Source organism: Nomascus leucogenys, chromosome 1a (assembly GCF_006542625.1).
Source record: "Nomascus leucogenys isolate Asia chromosome 1a, Asia_NLE_v1, whole genome shotgun sequence".
Taxonomy (NCBI): Eukaryota; Metazoa; Chordata; class Mammalia; order Primates; family Hylobatidae; genus Nomascus; species Nomascus leucogenys.
The window spans coordinates 81,643,372-81,658,548 of record NC_044381.1 but is presented as its reverse complement, the minus strand read 5'-3'; the positions used below and the strand labels follow the sequence as shown (position 1 = coordinate 81,658,548).

The window sequence follows — 15,177 nt, the reverse complement described above, 5'->3', positions numbered from 1 at the left end:
GAAGGATAATTAACCCTTCTGCCCTCACAATAGTGGGGGCAGAGAGGAAGGGCAGGTGGCCATCCCTATTTTACAGGTCAGGAAACTGAGGCACAAGTGGCTCTCCGAATGCCTGGCTGAAATAATCTCAGCTAGCATTCATTCGAGTATACCAGACATAAGGCAAAACACATTCTCTACATAATCTCCTCACAACACTCCGGTACCCAGGGCCATACAGTCAGGGAAGTAGGGGAGCCAGGGTTTGCTGGAATCCACACTCCCTGTGCCTTTCACCATTCTCTCCACAACCTCCCACAGGGCCCAAGAGACGGAGCCAAGAAGGCCATCTCTCACCCTACCTCATAGGAATGCTCTCACGCACTTTTTGCTTTTTTAAAAGTAACACTTTTTGCTCACAAGTTCCTAGAGTATGGGGCAACCTCAGAAAGGAGCCAAATAGAGTCACCTGGGAATTCATAACTCACCTGTAGATGCCTCCAAAAACGGTACATAACCAGCAGTAGGCAACCCCAAGACACAGGCCTTCCTTCTCCACCCACACACTCTTCCCGCAGGTGTACCAACCTGCACGGGGTCTCAGTGAGTAGCAAGTATCCCAAGCTGTTTTCTCTGAGTGTTCTGTTGCCTCAACTCAGTAACAACCTCCTAGAGGTAAGAACCAGGTCTTCCAGCGTTTTGTGCTCTTTTTTCCCCCAGGTCCTCTGGCGCTCAAATCCCTACTTCTCATTTTGGCCACTGTGTAAAAACATGCCAGAAGGTGGAAGCACACAGGATGGATGGTATTTTGGAGGCTGTTGTGCTGGGAGAAAAAGGCATCCCCAAAGGGAGCAAAGACATTAAGTTTGGGAAGGGAAGGCCAAGCTGTTCACCTCCTCTCTGCTACCTGGTCATACCCAGCCCAGAAGAAAGCTTCAGAATCACGGCTGGGATGACTTCCTGTGTGAAAATAAGACTACTCAAATTCACTCACATTTATTGACAGTATAAACCATGTGCCACATGCTAGGGACACAGCAGTGAATAAGACAAATCCTCGTTCTCATGGAGCTTACATTCCAGTGAGCAAGACGGCCACAAAAAGGTAGACAAACAACTAATACATTTTTGGAAAGTGTAAGTGTTATGAAAAAGATAGAGGAGGGAAAACAGAGTATGAGTGAGAGATGGGAATTTCCACTAGCTAGGGAGGCCTGGGAAGGCATTAGAGAGGTGACTCTAGAGCAGAGACTTGTATTGTAAGAAATAGCCAGACATGCGAAGCTTTGGGGAATGAGCCTTTCAACAGTCTTTTCCTCTACCCCACCATAGCCATCCACCCACACATCTCATATGCCCTAGACCTCATCATCACCAATAAGTGCACGCTTCCAAAACCTTGAAGTATCCCATCCTCTGTAACCACTGAAGAGGAACCTGATACAGAAATTTCAAACCACACAAGGAAACAAACCAACATAAGGAAGTCAGAAAATGGAACAAACTGGCACTCAACTAGAAATTAAAGAATAGGTCTACAAAAGATGTTTAAAGATGAAAAGTTTAAATGATTGGAAATATAAAAGAGATAAGAATCTTAATAAAAGAAGATGATAGTATAAGGGGGTAAGGAACAGGCCAATTAGAAAAAGCAATACATTAAAATAAAATATTCAATATTGAAATTTAAAACCCAATAGTTAAATAGAAAATTAAACACAGCTAAAGAGAGAATTAGTTAAGTGAAAGACAAACTGAAGAAATCATCCTGAATTTAATTCGAAGAAATAAGATAGGAAATATAAATATTAATAGACTTAGAGGTCCACAGAGAAAAAAAAAGGAAATGGGGAAAGGTGCAAATTTCAAAGAGATAATATGTATTAACTTTCTAGAACTAAGGATAGACTTTAGTCCTCAGATTGAAGGCACACACCAAGCTAAACTTCAAATAAGCCCACATTCAGACATATTGTATAGAGTATAAATGCAGAACACCAAAGACAAAAAATATCTTAAAGGATGATAAGGAAATGTCATGAACTATATGCCAATGAATTGGATAACTCTGGTGAAACAGACAAATTTCTAGAAGGGCACAAACCACTGACAGTTTTAGAAAGAAAAAGTCTAAACAAGAGATTAAATTAGTAACTTTAAAACTTCCAATAAAGAAAAGCCCAGGACTAGACGGCTTCCCTGGTGAAGTCTACCAAACATTTAAAGAATAATTCATATCAATTCTTCACAAACTCTCACCCCACAAAAAAACAGCAGGAAATACTTCCTAACTCATTCTATGAGGCCAGTATTATCCTGCTATCAAGACCAGACAAGATATCAGAAAAAAGAAACCCACAATCCCATACTCCTTATGAATATAGACACAAAAATCCTCAATAAAATACTAACAAATTGAATCTAGCAACCATAAAAAGGAATATACACTATGACCAAGTGGGATTTATCCCAGAGAGGCAAGACTAAGTTAACATCTAAAAATTAATTAAAATAATTCAAGTTGATAATAGGATAAAGTGTAAAAATCACCTGATCACTTCAATACACCCAGAAAACAATTTTGACAAAATCCAACACTCTCCTATGATAACAATACTCAACAATCTTGGAAGAGAAGAGAATATCCCCAACCTTACATAGAGCACCCATGAAAAACCCACAGGGACATCATACTTAATGGAGAAAGACAATGCTTTTTCACTAAGATTAGTAAGAAGACAAGGATATCCAGTCTTGCCACTATATCTGATATTGGAGTTCTAGCCAGGGCAATTAGACAAGAAAAAGAAATAGAAGAGATCTGGGTTGAAAAGGAAGAAATAAAACAATCTCTATTCATAGATAACATAAACTTGTATATGGAAAATCCTAAGTAATCTACTATAAAACTATTAGAATCAATAAGTGTTCAGCAATGTACCAGAATACAAGATCAACACACAAAAATCTATTTTATTCCTGTACACTAGCAATGAGCAATCACAAAATGGAATTAAGAAAAGACTCCCATTTATAATAGCAGCAAAAAGAGTAAAATACTTAGGAATATGTTTAACAAAAGAAGTATAAGACTTGTAGGCTGAAAACCACAAAACACTGTTGAAAGAGAAATTAAAGAAGACCTAAAAGACATTTCTTGTTCATGGAATGGAACATTTAACATTGTTAAGATGGCAATACTCAACAAATCAATCTAAAGATGCAATACAATCTCTATCAAAATATAGTTGATTTTTTTTTTTTTGCAGATATTGACAAGCTGATCCCAAAATTCATATGCAAAAGCAAGGGACCCAGAATACCCAAAACAACCTTGAAAAAGAACCAAGTTGGGGGGCTCACACATCCTGATTTCAACACTTACTACAAAGCTATAGTTATCAAGACTATAGCTTTGATAACTTAACTGGCGTAAGGGCAGACATATAAATCAATGAAAGAGAATTGAGATTACAGAAATAAAACAACATATTTATTGGCAACTGATTTTCAACAAGGGTGCCAAGACAATTCAATAGGGAAAGAATAGTCTTTTCAACAAAGGTGCTAGATCTTCACATGCAAAAGAATGAATCTGGACACCTATTTCAAACTATATACTAAAAAGTCAAAATGGGTCATAGACCTAAATGTAAGAGCTAAAACTATCAAACTCTTAGAAGAAAAGATAGGAGTAAATCTTTATGAACCTGAGTGAGCAATGGTTTCTTAGGTACAACAACAAAAGCACTAGCAACTAAAGAAAAAATAAATTGTACTTCATCATCAAAATTTTAAACTTTTGTGTTTCACAGCACACTACCAAGAAAATGAAAAGACAAATCACAGAATGGGAAAAAATATCTGTAAATCATATACTTGACAATTAACTTATATCCAGAATATATAAAGAACTCTTGGCCAGGCATGGTGGCTCAAGCCTGTAATCCCAGCACTTTGGGAGGCCGAGGCAGGCGGATCACGAGGTCAGGAGATCGAGACCATCCTGGCTAACAAGGTGAAACCCTGTCTCTACTAAAAATATGAAAATTAGCCGGGCATGGTTGTGGGTGCCTGTAGTCCCAGCTACTTGGGAGGCTGAGGCAGAATGGCGTGAACCTGGGAGGCAGAGCTTGCAATGAGCCGAGATCGTGCCACTGCACTCCAGCCTGGGCAAAAGAGCAAGGCTCCATCTCAAAAAAAAAAAAAAAAAAAGAACTCTTACAACTCAATAATAAAAAGACAATTCAATTTAAAAATGGGCAAGTGATCTGAAGATATTTCTCCAAAGACGCTATACACATGCCCAATAAACACATGCAAAGGTATTCAACATCACTGACTTTGGGAAATACCCCTGGAACCATAATTAATACTACTTCATACCCACTAGGATGGCTAAAATCAAAATGATGGACAATAACAAGAGTTGGTAAGGATCTGGAGAAATCAGAACTGTTGTACATTGCTGGTAGGGATGAAAAATAGTTAAGCCTATTTGGAAAACAACTTAGCAGTTCCTCAAAAAAGTTAAACATAGAGTTACCTTATGACCCAGCAATTCTAATGCTACATATACCTTAGAGAACCGAAAACATATGTCCACACAAAACTTGTACATCAGTGTTCATATCAGCAGTATTTATAATAGCCAGAGTGGAAACAACTCAACAGAACATCAGCTGATGAACAGATCAACAAAATGTATGACACCCATGCAAAGGAATATTATTCAGCAGGAAAAAAGAATGAAGTACTGATACATGCTACAAATGGGTGAACCTTGAAAACATCAGGCTAAATGAAAAAAGACAGTCACAAAAGATTACATATTGTATGATTCCATTTATATGAAATGTCCAGAATAGACAAGTTTGGAGCCAGAAAGCATATTAGTGGTTGCCTAGGACTGGGGGAAGGGGAAAATGGGAAATTACTGCTAATGGGCACAGGGTTTCTTTTGGGGGTGATAAAATGTTTTAAACTTAGTATGGCTCTGTGGCACAATGGATAGTGCACTGGACTTCTAAAAATGTTTTAAACTTAGTGGTGATGACTGCACAACATTGAATATATTAAAAACCAATGAACTATACACCTTACATGGGCAAATTTTAAAATATGTGAAACATATCTCGACAAAGCTATAAATTAAAAAACAAATATATAAATAAATAATGAATATCATAAAAAGAAACCAGTCAGTAGGAAATAGTATAGACTATTAAATAACCAGTGCCGGAAAAACTGGCTATTCCTCTGGAAAAAATAAAATCAGTTCCATCTTACAAGGTTGAGTGGTTTTCAACCATGACTATACATAAAAGTCACCTGGGGCATTTCATAACTATGCCTGGGCACTACCCCGATATTTTTATTTTATTGGTCCAATCTGGGGTGAGACTCGGGCATCAGTATGTTTTTTTAAGCTCCTCATGGGGTTGTATATGAACCAGTGTCACATAAAAAAAAATACATTCCCGATGAACTTAAAAAGTACATGTGGGAAGCAGAAGTTAAATTTAGAAGACGGTTGGGTGTGGTGGCTCATGCCTGGAATCCCAACACTTTGGGAGGCTGAGGTGGGAGGATCTCTTGAGCCCAGGAGTTCAAGACCAGGCTGGGCAACATAGTGAGCTCCTGTCTCTACCAAAATTTAAAAAAAAAAAAAAAAATTAGCTGAGCATGATGGCAGTGCCTATGATCCCAGCTACTCAGGAGGCTGAGGTGGGAGGATTGCTTGAGCATGGGAGGTTGAGGCTGCAGTGATGCATGATCGTGCCACTGTACTCCAGCCTGGGTGACACAGTGAGACCGTCTCGACAAAAAGAAAAAGAAAATCAACACTTGCCAGATCTAGATGGTGGGAACATGGGGTTGGGGTAGGGCTCCTATGCAGGGACGGGCCCCAGCCACCCTGGAGACCAGTTGGAACAACAGGCACCAAGGCTGCACAGCACAGCATCATTTGCCAGTATCCAGACCCAAACAAAGGAACAAAGCTCCAGATGGAAAGAGCCCTGGATGTTTGAAATTGCAACTCCTCTCTGTAATTTTCTGGCTTCAGAAAGTGCTGTGTGATACGCAGGTAGGTGCTTACAATGTAAATGCATTAAAAGCACACTTGGGCCTGGAGCAGTGGCTCATGCCTGCAATCCCAGTACTTCGGGAGGCCGAGGTGGGCAGATCACGAGGTCAGGAGTTCGAGACCAGCCTGGTCAATATGGTGAAACCCCATCTCTACTAAAAGTACAAAAATTAGCTGGACGTGGTGGCACGCACTGTAGTCCCAGCTACTCGGGAGGCTGAGGCAGAAGAATCACTTGAACCCAGAAGGCGGAGACTGCAGCAAGTAGAGATCATGCCATTGCACTCCAGCCTGGGTGACAGAGTGAGACTTCGTCTCAAAAAAAAAAAAAAAAGAAAAGGGCATTCTTGTTTCAACTGGGGCAAACACCCTTTGGGATAACTGGCAATCTGCTTGGGTGGAGCTGAATTAAGATTGGACTCATCCAGGCTCTACTGTAACACAGTCAAACCTTGGCCAGCTGGAACCCCTGTGGAGAGAGGGCGTCCAAAAAGCAGCATTTGCAAGAGCATGCAGAGTTTCAAAACAGTGTGGGGTAGGGCTAAGAGCGGGCTCCAAAAGTTCAAACCCCATCCCTGCCAAGTATTAGCTGAGCGATCCTGAGCAAGTTACCCAACTCGTGGGGACTTGGTTTCCTCATCTGGGGTGGGTGAAGGGGGTAAACCACCTACTTGGCATTGTTGAAAGGATTAGTGATATTATTACCTAAGTATCAACACTTAAAATTTTAGCCAACCTGACTGGGAATCTTTTAAAAATCCGTTACACACTTCTCTGCCTTCCTAAACAGAATCAAGGGAACATAATTTAACCTTTTCTTGATGACTCTGGGTCACAATTACCAGCAAAGCATAAATTATCAAACTGATGATCCCCAGACACCCAAGGTGTGCCAAGTCATTCCCTCCACACCCCCTCCCTCCAAAAAAAAAGATCCCCCGGCACTTCTGCTAGCACTTGCTTTTCCTGGAGTTTTTATCTCAGTCTGCTCTCACTGCCAACTCTGCACTGTAGTCATTTTTCCCCCTCTGGTTTCTTTATCCTCTTTCATTTTATTTTTTAAATTTTTTTTGAGACGGAGTTCTGCTCTTGTCGCCCAGGCTGGAGTGCAATGGCGCAATCTTGGCTCACTGCAACCTCCACATCCCAAGTTCAAGTGATTCTCCTGCCTCAGCCTCCCGGGTAGTTCGGATTATGGGTACCCGCCACCATGCCCAGCTAATTTTTGTTATTTTTAATAGAGACGGGGTTTCACCATGCTGGCCAGGCTAGTCTCAAACTCCCGACCTCAGGTGATCCACCGGCCTCAGCCTCTCAAAGTGTTGAGATTACAGGCGTGAGCCACTGCACCCGGCCTGTATCCTCTTTCATTTGCTGCTTCTCCCCAGCTTGAACATAGCATGACACAGCTTATACGTAGAAGTTAAACGGGGTCTGAGAAGGCTGGTATGAAGAAAAATGTAGGACCTTGAGTCTTTGACCTTCTTGGCTACATGCAAATAAGCAAGGGTGCTGGGTGGCTGAGTTCCAAATAAGAGTTTAGGGTAGGAGAGGTGTTATTGGATATTCTGGAACATATTATGGGAAGAACTATATCCAACGCTATAAATACACCAGGCTGTCCACTTTGGGGCCAACTTGCAGGGGAGCAAAATGTGTAGCAAGCTTTGGAAGACAGGTCCCAATGACTGTAGGTCTCCTTCTTACATGCTGCAGGAATACTGGGCTTCCTGCCCCACTGTCAGAACAGCTGACTACAGGTCAACTTCTTAGAATCTTATGGACATTCTTTGTCAGGAACAGAACATTCATAAAGAGTGTGAGCATTTCCTTAATTCCTAAGGGCTCGTCACACAGTAGGGTTTTACTTATTAGACAAATACTTATTGGAATCCTACTGTACAACAGGCACTGGCGATGTAGCAATGAACTGAAGGAATAGAAGCTGTATGAGAATACTGGTTCCTTTCCAATAAATACTACACACACACACACACACACACACACACACACACAGTCTCACAGCCTAGGAAGTAAAGGATGTGAGTTTTTAAGAACTTCTGGCACGGTGGCTCACGCCTGTAATCCCAGCACTTTGGGAGGCCGAGGTGGGCGGATCACGAGGTCAGAAGATTGAGACCATCCTGGCTAACACTGTGAAACCCCGTCTCTACTAAAAATACAAAAAATTAGCCGGGCATGGTGGCCGGCTATAGTCTATAGACTATAGCCTCCCTATAGTCCCAGCTACTCGGGAGGCTGAGCCAGGAGAATGGTGTGAACCCAGGAGGCGGAGCTTGCAGTGAGCCGAGATGGCGCCACTGCACTCCAGCCTGGGCGACAGAGCGAGACTCTGCCTCAGATTAAAAAAAAAAAAAAAAAAAAAAAGAGCTTCCGGCACCTGTAGAAACCATCTCTCCTTTCGGGACCCTGTTCCCAAGGTAAAATCGACTTCATTCCTCCTGCATCTTTCCCTTCCAGTCCCAGCCCTGATTCTGGCAATAATCAGATCAACTCCTAGGACCCTCAAACTGTGTTTCACAAAAGGCTGCATGCACAGCTACCACTGTGCCCACGAGAACCCTATTTGGGTTGTGTTCAGCCCAAGTCTGCTCAGCATGAAAGAGAGTGCAAGTCCTTAAAAATCCATTCCTTGAGCTTACATAGGGCTCCCTCCCCGAAGGCCAGCCGCCAGAACTGTATAAAGCCCTCTTCTCCCTAATGCTTGCATTCCCAGATGGCAACAGCCTACCTAGGGCTGGACTCGACCCTAACACTACCTTCTTCTCCCTAATCTCATGGAACAAAAGCTGCAGCGATGAGACCACAAACCCAGATTACTCCAAGGGTGGGACCCCAGCCCAAGCCCATCACTCCCTGTTGATCACACTTTGTACCATTCTCAATGCTGTCTGGGCACAAAGATGAGTCCAGCACCATTCCTGTCCCCAGATAGCAACACAGTTAGCACGGCCAACCTTTATCCCCAGGCAGCTGACTGACAGAGGGGCTACCAGCAGCTCTAGATGGGCCCCCTGCTGATCAGTTTAGTCCACGTTATCCAGTTTTCTTTCTCCTGACTTCAGGTCACCCAACACTAACATGCTTGGGGTTGTTCAGGGCCCTCTTTGCAACTTCCTCTGATATCAGATCATCTAGCTTTTACCCGTCTCCAGGCACCAACTGGCAGGCTCAGGAAGTTCCTTCATCACACGGCCTGCCTGGCTGCCCTGAGGGTGCAGCGACATACTTGGGGGGTGGACCACTTCCCCAGGCCTCATCCTCCACTGCCCATCCCTCACTTCCTGAACTAGGGCAGGGTCCCCAGGAAGCCGCTCACCACAAACTTTGACAGCAGTACTTTAGATTACACCCCTCCCTTTGTAGGCCCGTGGTTCCAGCAGAGAGGGGTGGAGACTCAACAGATCAGCTGGGTAGAAGCGGCTAGGAGTTAGGCAGCTGACTCTGAGTTCTCATTGTGTCTGTCACTCTGTTACTTTAAATTCTGGTCCATGGCGAACCCTTATTCAAAGTCTTCCAAGCCATCTTGGAGCCTCCACCAGAACCCTCCTGCCACCTTTCTGGGGTTTCGTAGGACAGCTCCACCCACCATCTGCCCCTCCCTCACTTTCCCTACCCCTTGTCGCCGCCCCACTCTGCTTCCGACCTCCAGGCATAATTTACCTACCAGAGGCTGGGGGAGGGGTGGACAGCCTTCCCAGCTGTGAGGCAGAGTTGGGAGGTCAGGGAGAAGGTGTGATTCATTGAGTCTGGTTGGAAGCAGGGGGAATTCCAGAGCAAGAGGGGGGTGGTCAGGGCTGCCCCTGTCATCCTATCTGTAGGATGGGGGTGGGCATAGCACATACCTGGGAGTCCCACATCCTCAGTCATCTGCAATCTAGGGTAGGGCAGGAAAGCCTCCCTAACTAGAAAGTTTTTGCCAAGGTTTTCTATTTTCCCCTCCCTCTAATTCCCCACTCCTGCCCAATACCTAAAATGAAAAGCTTTGCACCTACAGTCCTTAGCAATGACATTAAATATCTCATGCTACCCCTGCAGAATTTGGTTGGAGAAATTATTTATTGAACCTCTCTATAGTCTTTGCTAAGCATTCAACATGTTATCTCACTGTACATTGCCATGATGCCGCATGTGGTAAGTATGATGACTAACTCCATATTAGGTGAGAAACACAGCTCAAAGGAATTTAGCACCACATCAAAGCCCACAGGGCTGGTGAGCTGTCAAGCTAGGAATTTGAAACCAAGGTGTGTCCAACTCCAAACTCTGTTCCTTGATGCCACAGTGGGATGAACTGGGCTTCAAGGAAGAGAAGGCAGAGATGAAGAAAAATACCTCCTTCAGGCATCACCTCAAAAGTACCTTCCTCCTGGAAGCCTCCCTGGCCACCCTATCTAAACTGTCACCTCACCCCTTCCATGACAATTCACACCTTCCTTCCCTATCATATTTTTTATTTCTGTTTATCACTAACACACTTGCTATTTCAATCTTGTTTATTGTCACTTCTGCTAAAGTCAGCTCCATGAGGTCAATAATTATTGTATATTTTCTTCACTGCTGTGTCTTCTGCATCTAGCATTCATACATAGTAGGTGCTAACTCCTTAACTGTTAAATGAATGAACAGAGTACTTTAAAATAGAACTAAGGGGCATAAGTATTGGGGGGAAAAGGTGATCCGTCCATTCAGCGGAAGAAAGGAGAGATGAGAAGAGATGGTGTGGGAATCTGGCCAGAGGTGAGTTGGGGGGGCCCAGATGAGCTTGACAAGAGGAAATGAGGATCTGCCAGGTCCACTGGGGGCTCTAGTAGCCCCTTCCTCCTGGCAGTTGTGATTTCCAGCTGCCAGAGCCCCAGCTGGAGGGCTTCTGCTGGGGAGGGAGGGTGGAGTAGGGGGGGTTTGCAGCCATGGAACAAAGGCCTGTGGACTTGCAGCTGGCCAGAGAGGCGGGACAGAGCAGTGGCCTGGGCCAGAGGGGCGGCCTGAGATGGGGGAGGGGCACAGATGAGGAGCTGAAGATAGCCCTCAGTGCAGCTGCAAAAGCAACACCCTCCCAGAGTCCCTGCAACCCCCACCACAACAGAGAATAGCCAGAGGGCTTCACTTTTAACCCTCCAAGGCCAGGGCGGCTTGGGCTTGTGGCAGCAGCACCCGCCCCCCCCGCCCGCTTACAGCTGGAGCCTTCACATGGTTCTGGGAGCTGGGAGAAGAGAAGGGGCAAGGCATACCTCTGCAACACAGGCGCCTTCCCCCTCCAGCCCTGGTCATCCCGCAGGCCGTGGCCTTTGGCCTCTTCCGGCGTAAACAGTGACCCTGGGATAGCTGCGGATTTGGTAAGGCAAATGTTTACTCTGGAACTGAGATATTAAGACCAGAGTGTTTTAAACATCCAACAATGGCTCCTGGTATCTAACATCTCCTTGTGGCACCCACGTGGGACATAGCCAGCAAATTGTAAAACCCTTGGGAGACTCCCTCCCGAGCCACTGTGAGCCCTTTAGTTTTAACAGCAGTTTATGGAGCACTTTCCACAAATGAGGCTTCCTTTGATCCTCACCACAGCTCCTATGAGGAAGAGCAGGCAAGTAATCCCACTTTATTTATGTGGAAACTGAGGCAGAAAAGATAAGCGAATTGGCCAGATCATGTTGGAGAAAACAGAGATCAGACAATGAGGACATCTGAGCTCTGGTTTCTGCTTGGCCAATAGGGTCCCAGGCTGAAATCACCTCACCCCTCTGGGCTCTGATGCCTTCACGAGTAAATGAAGTAGGCTAATCCAAGGGGCCCCCCAGCCCAAGTGACTCGCAGTCTTCAACTCTATCAATCTTCCATGCTATGCAGAAGAGCCGGGTCTAAAACTCAGGCATAAACCCGTGCTGGACTACCAGGCCAGTGCTCTTTCCACTTCCCCTGCCACGCCACTTCTAAAAAATGCAGTAAAAAAGCCCCCAAAGCAGCTCTTCAGCAAATCACTCCCTCAGCAGCTAGGACTTGGCCTCCGGGTACCTCTTCCCCCAACTTCCTGCCCCATCCCCAGGGCAAGTTACCCAGGGAGCTAATGGGTTGTCCCATCTTCCAGGAAGGGAGTGGAGGACAGCAGGTGTCGAAAGGAGAGGTGAGGCCATTGCATCCAGGGGTCCAGCCCGGAACCACAGGGGAGAGATGAATAACAGAGAGATAAATGTACACTTTTGGTTCTCACTCCCTAGGTTTCCTCCTGGGGAACAGTTGGGGTTTAATCACTCAGGATCCCATGCTTGTCCAACAAAGGAGGGCCCGGAAAGCCACATTGCTGAAGGCGAGGTGGCCAAGGTGCTCAACGGGGAGCCCCTCCCCCGCTCCGGACTGTCATTGCCCTCCCTGCTTATTATTTCTTGAGCAAGGGCCATGTGACTGGGCTGCGTGCAGAGGCACGGCTGGGGAGACTCTGGGAACCCCCAGTCCAGGGTTCCCTGTAAGGTGAACGAAGCGTGGGTCTCCTGCTGGGGCCCCCAGAGCAGGGAACAGGCACCTACATATGCCAACAGATTAGCGAGTGACCTCGAGGATCAAACTCTTTCACGGCCTCTAACAGCACCCTCCCCAAAAGCCACACCTCTCCAGCGTCCAACCATTCCATTTCCCCCTCCGTTCTTCCTTTTGTGTTCCAAAGGCGCCCCAAAGAGTCAAAGTAGCTATTTAACGCCTTAAAAATTTAAGCTTGCACGCCTTATACTAGCTTTCCAAACCAAAGTGCTGGGTGTAGGGGTGCGAAGAACCAAACCGACTTCAGGAGTGGACGAGGTCGAGGCAGCCGGTGGCCGGGCTTTCCGCTCGCCGCTTCTGGCCCCCACTCTCCTCCCTCCCGGACAGGTAGCCGAGATTCCCAACAGCGAGCACCGTGCGGCGCCAACCCGGAACAGGCTGCAGGCGCCTCCGGGGCTGGCAGGAGCCGAGGCTCGGGTCCTCGCACAGAAGGGTCCACCCGCCAGGCCCACAGCTCCAGCCAAACACCAGCCCTCGGGCGCGCGCGGCCTCGCGGGCTTCCTGGATTTCAAACTGAGCCTCTCTAGAGCCGCCCGGCGCATTTGCCCCTTTTGTTTCCGGAGTGGAGGGAAAAAAGACAGAAAAAGTCTCCCCATACGACCCTCCTGCGCTCGCGCACTCTGCGGCAGGGTGGCGCGGGCAGGAGCCAACACAGTCCCAGGCCCTCCTCGGTCGCCCCCGTCCTCACCCCGCAGGGGGCTGGCACGGGGGCCGCGAAGGGACTGGGGCCTCAGCGTGACTGCCGGCACCGCTGCTCAGCCGAATGCAGGCAGATAGAGGGGAGAGAGGAGAATCAGGAGACACTCACCGAACGGTCGCCACCCCGCGGGCTCGGGACGCGCACGGCGTGCGGGGCTGCCCAGGTGCTGCCGCGACGCGGGCGCGAGTTTGAAAGTCGCTTTCGGAAGGGGCCGAGGCCGCCGGCCGCTCCCGCCAACCGCCAGCCCCTCCGCCGGCCCAGACGCGGCCAGCTGCAAGCACGGCCCCCGGGGACCCCCAGGCAGCGCGCGGCTTGCCAGCGCCCGGCAGGAAGTCGAGCGGAGCCGGAGCTGCAGCAGGAGGGCAGGAGGGAGCGAGGGAGCGAGGGAGCGAGGGAGCGAGGGAGCGAGGGAGCGAGGGAGGGGCGGGCCAGGAATTTTTCCTGTGGGTGGAGACTCCACCCCGCGGCTGCAGTCCAGCAATTGGCGGCTCTGCGGGGGCCGGGGGAACTTTCGCGGCGCAGCGAGCCAGAGCCGGGGTAAGGCTGCGGCGGCGGCGAGGCCTGGGCGCGGTTAACGATTAACTCCCGCAGGGTGATGAGCGAGCACCCCCGGGCAGCCTAGATGCTCTAGGATACCAAGACGCACGTGGTGGGGTCACCCTGGTGTCACAGACCTGCTATCACTGCCTCCCGAGACAGCATGGACGGCCAGAACGTACCCCTTGTATGGACTGGGAACACCGGGCCCTGCGAAGGGGGCTGAGGGCTTTCCCAAGTGACTCACCAGCTGGGATCGGATCTGGGGGTCCTAATCCTACCAGAGCCAGCCGTCTCCGCTTCTCCAAGTCAGAAAGGCCTGTCTTGAATTCCTCACCATAACTCGGTCCCTGTGACGCTTTACAGTGGTAAATGCAAACCTCTAAGAAGCTGACGGGAAAAGAGATAAAGGAGATAACGTGAAGGCAACTCCACAAGGAACTGTTAAATAGGAAAAATAAAACACAGAAACCTGGGTCATAGAGGACCCCGTTTTTATAAAACAAAGAGAACCGTTTGTCTTTATGTCTCTGTATGACCGTGTGTGCAAGGAAAGGTACACACCTGGAAACTGGGGGGCAAGGGGTGAGGATGGGGGACAGAGACATTCAATACAGACATGTTAGATTTTGAGCAAGAGCATAAATCCAAAAACCCATAATAATTCCTCAATAAAGATCCTGAAGAACAACAAGCCCGGAGAAGGGAAGCCCAGAGCGGGGCCCCGGAAGAGGAACAACGCCCACTGGTTAGACGCTATCACTAGTTCCTTGGGAGGAGGAATAGGACGCTGATATCAGAACCACGGGGTATATTTGTTATCCAGGTGTACGGCAAACGATTTCTAGAGGTATCATTTAAAACAAAACAAGCGCCCGCCGCAAAATGCTGCTCTGGGCAAATGCAAGCTCCAGGTGATCTACGGGGAGGGGAGAGGCGAGGCAGGCGCGGAAGGAAATGGCTTTCAGGTGACTTTGAAACTGGATCCTGGCGGAGGGTGGGGTGAAGGCAGCGTCCCGGCTCCTGACTGCGGAGGAAGCGGTAGGCGCTCAGTTTGGCAGGCCCAGAAAGCGGGGCCCACATTCCTTAGGGAGAGAGGGTGTGTTGGAGGCTTGCAGAGCCCCAGACTCGCGGACCGTGAAGGTGAGAGCAGAGATTGCAGAAGAGGGCTCGGAAATAGATCAACTTAGTTGGGGCTCCGCTAGACCCCGCCGGCCAGGGGAGAAGTGACAAGTCCCCCTTCTGGCCTTCCAGGACTTGTGCTCACCCCTTCCAACCTCAGGCTTTCACCTTTTTTTGTTTTTGCTTTCTTATCTGATCA

General features: G+C 47.6%; 1 protein-coding gene across 2 annotated transcripts in view; it reads right to left on the bottom strand.

The window, feature by feature from the left end:
- Window positions 1–14,008, bottom strand: part of PLEKHG3 (pleckstrin homology and RhoGEF domain containing G3) — a 45,507-nt gene extending 31,499 nt beyond the window's left edge. For both annotated transcript variants that reach the window (XM_030812179.1, XM_030812200.1), the window contains exon 1: window positions 13,428–14,008. The gene's annotated coding sequence lies outside the window, so the exon portion shown is untranslated. The remainder of the gene's footprint in view (window positions 1–13,427) is intronic.
- Window positions 14,009–15,177: the final 1,169 nt, after the last annotated feature.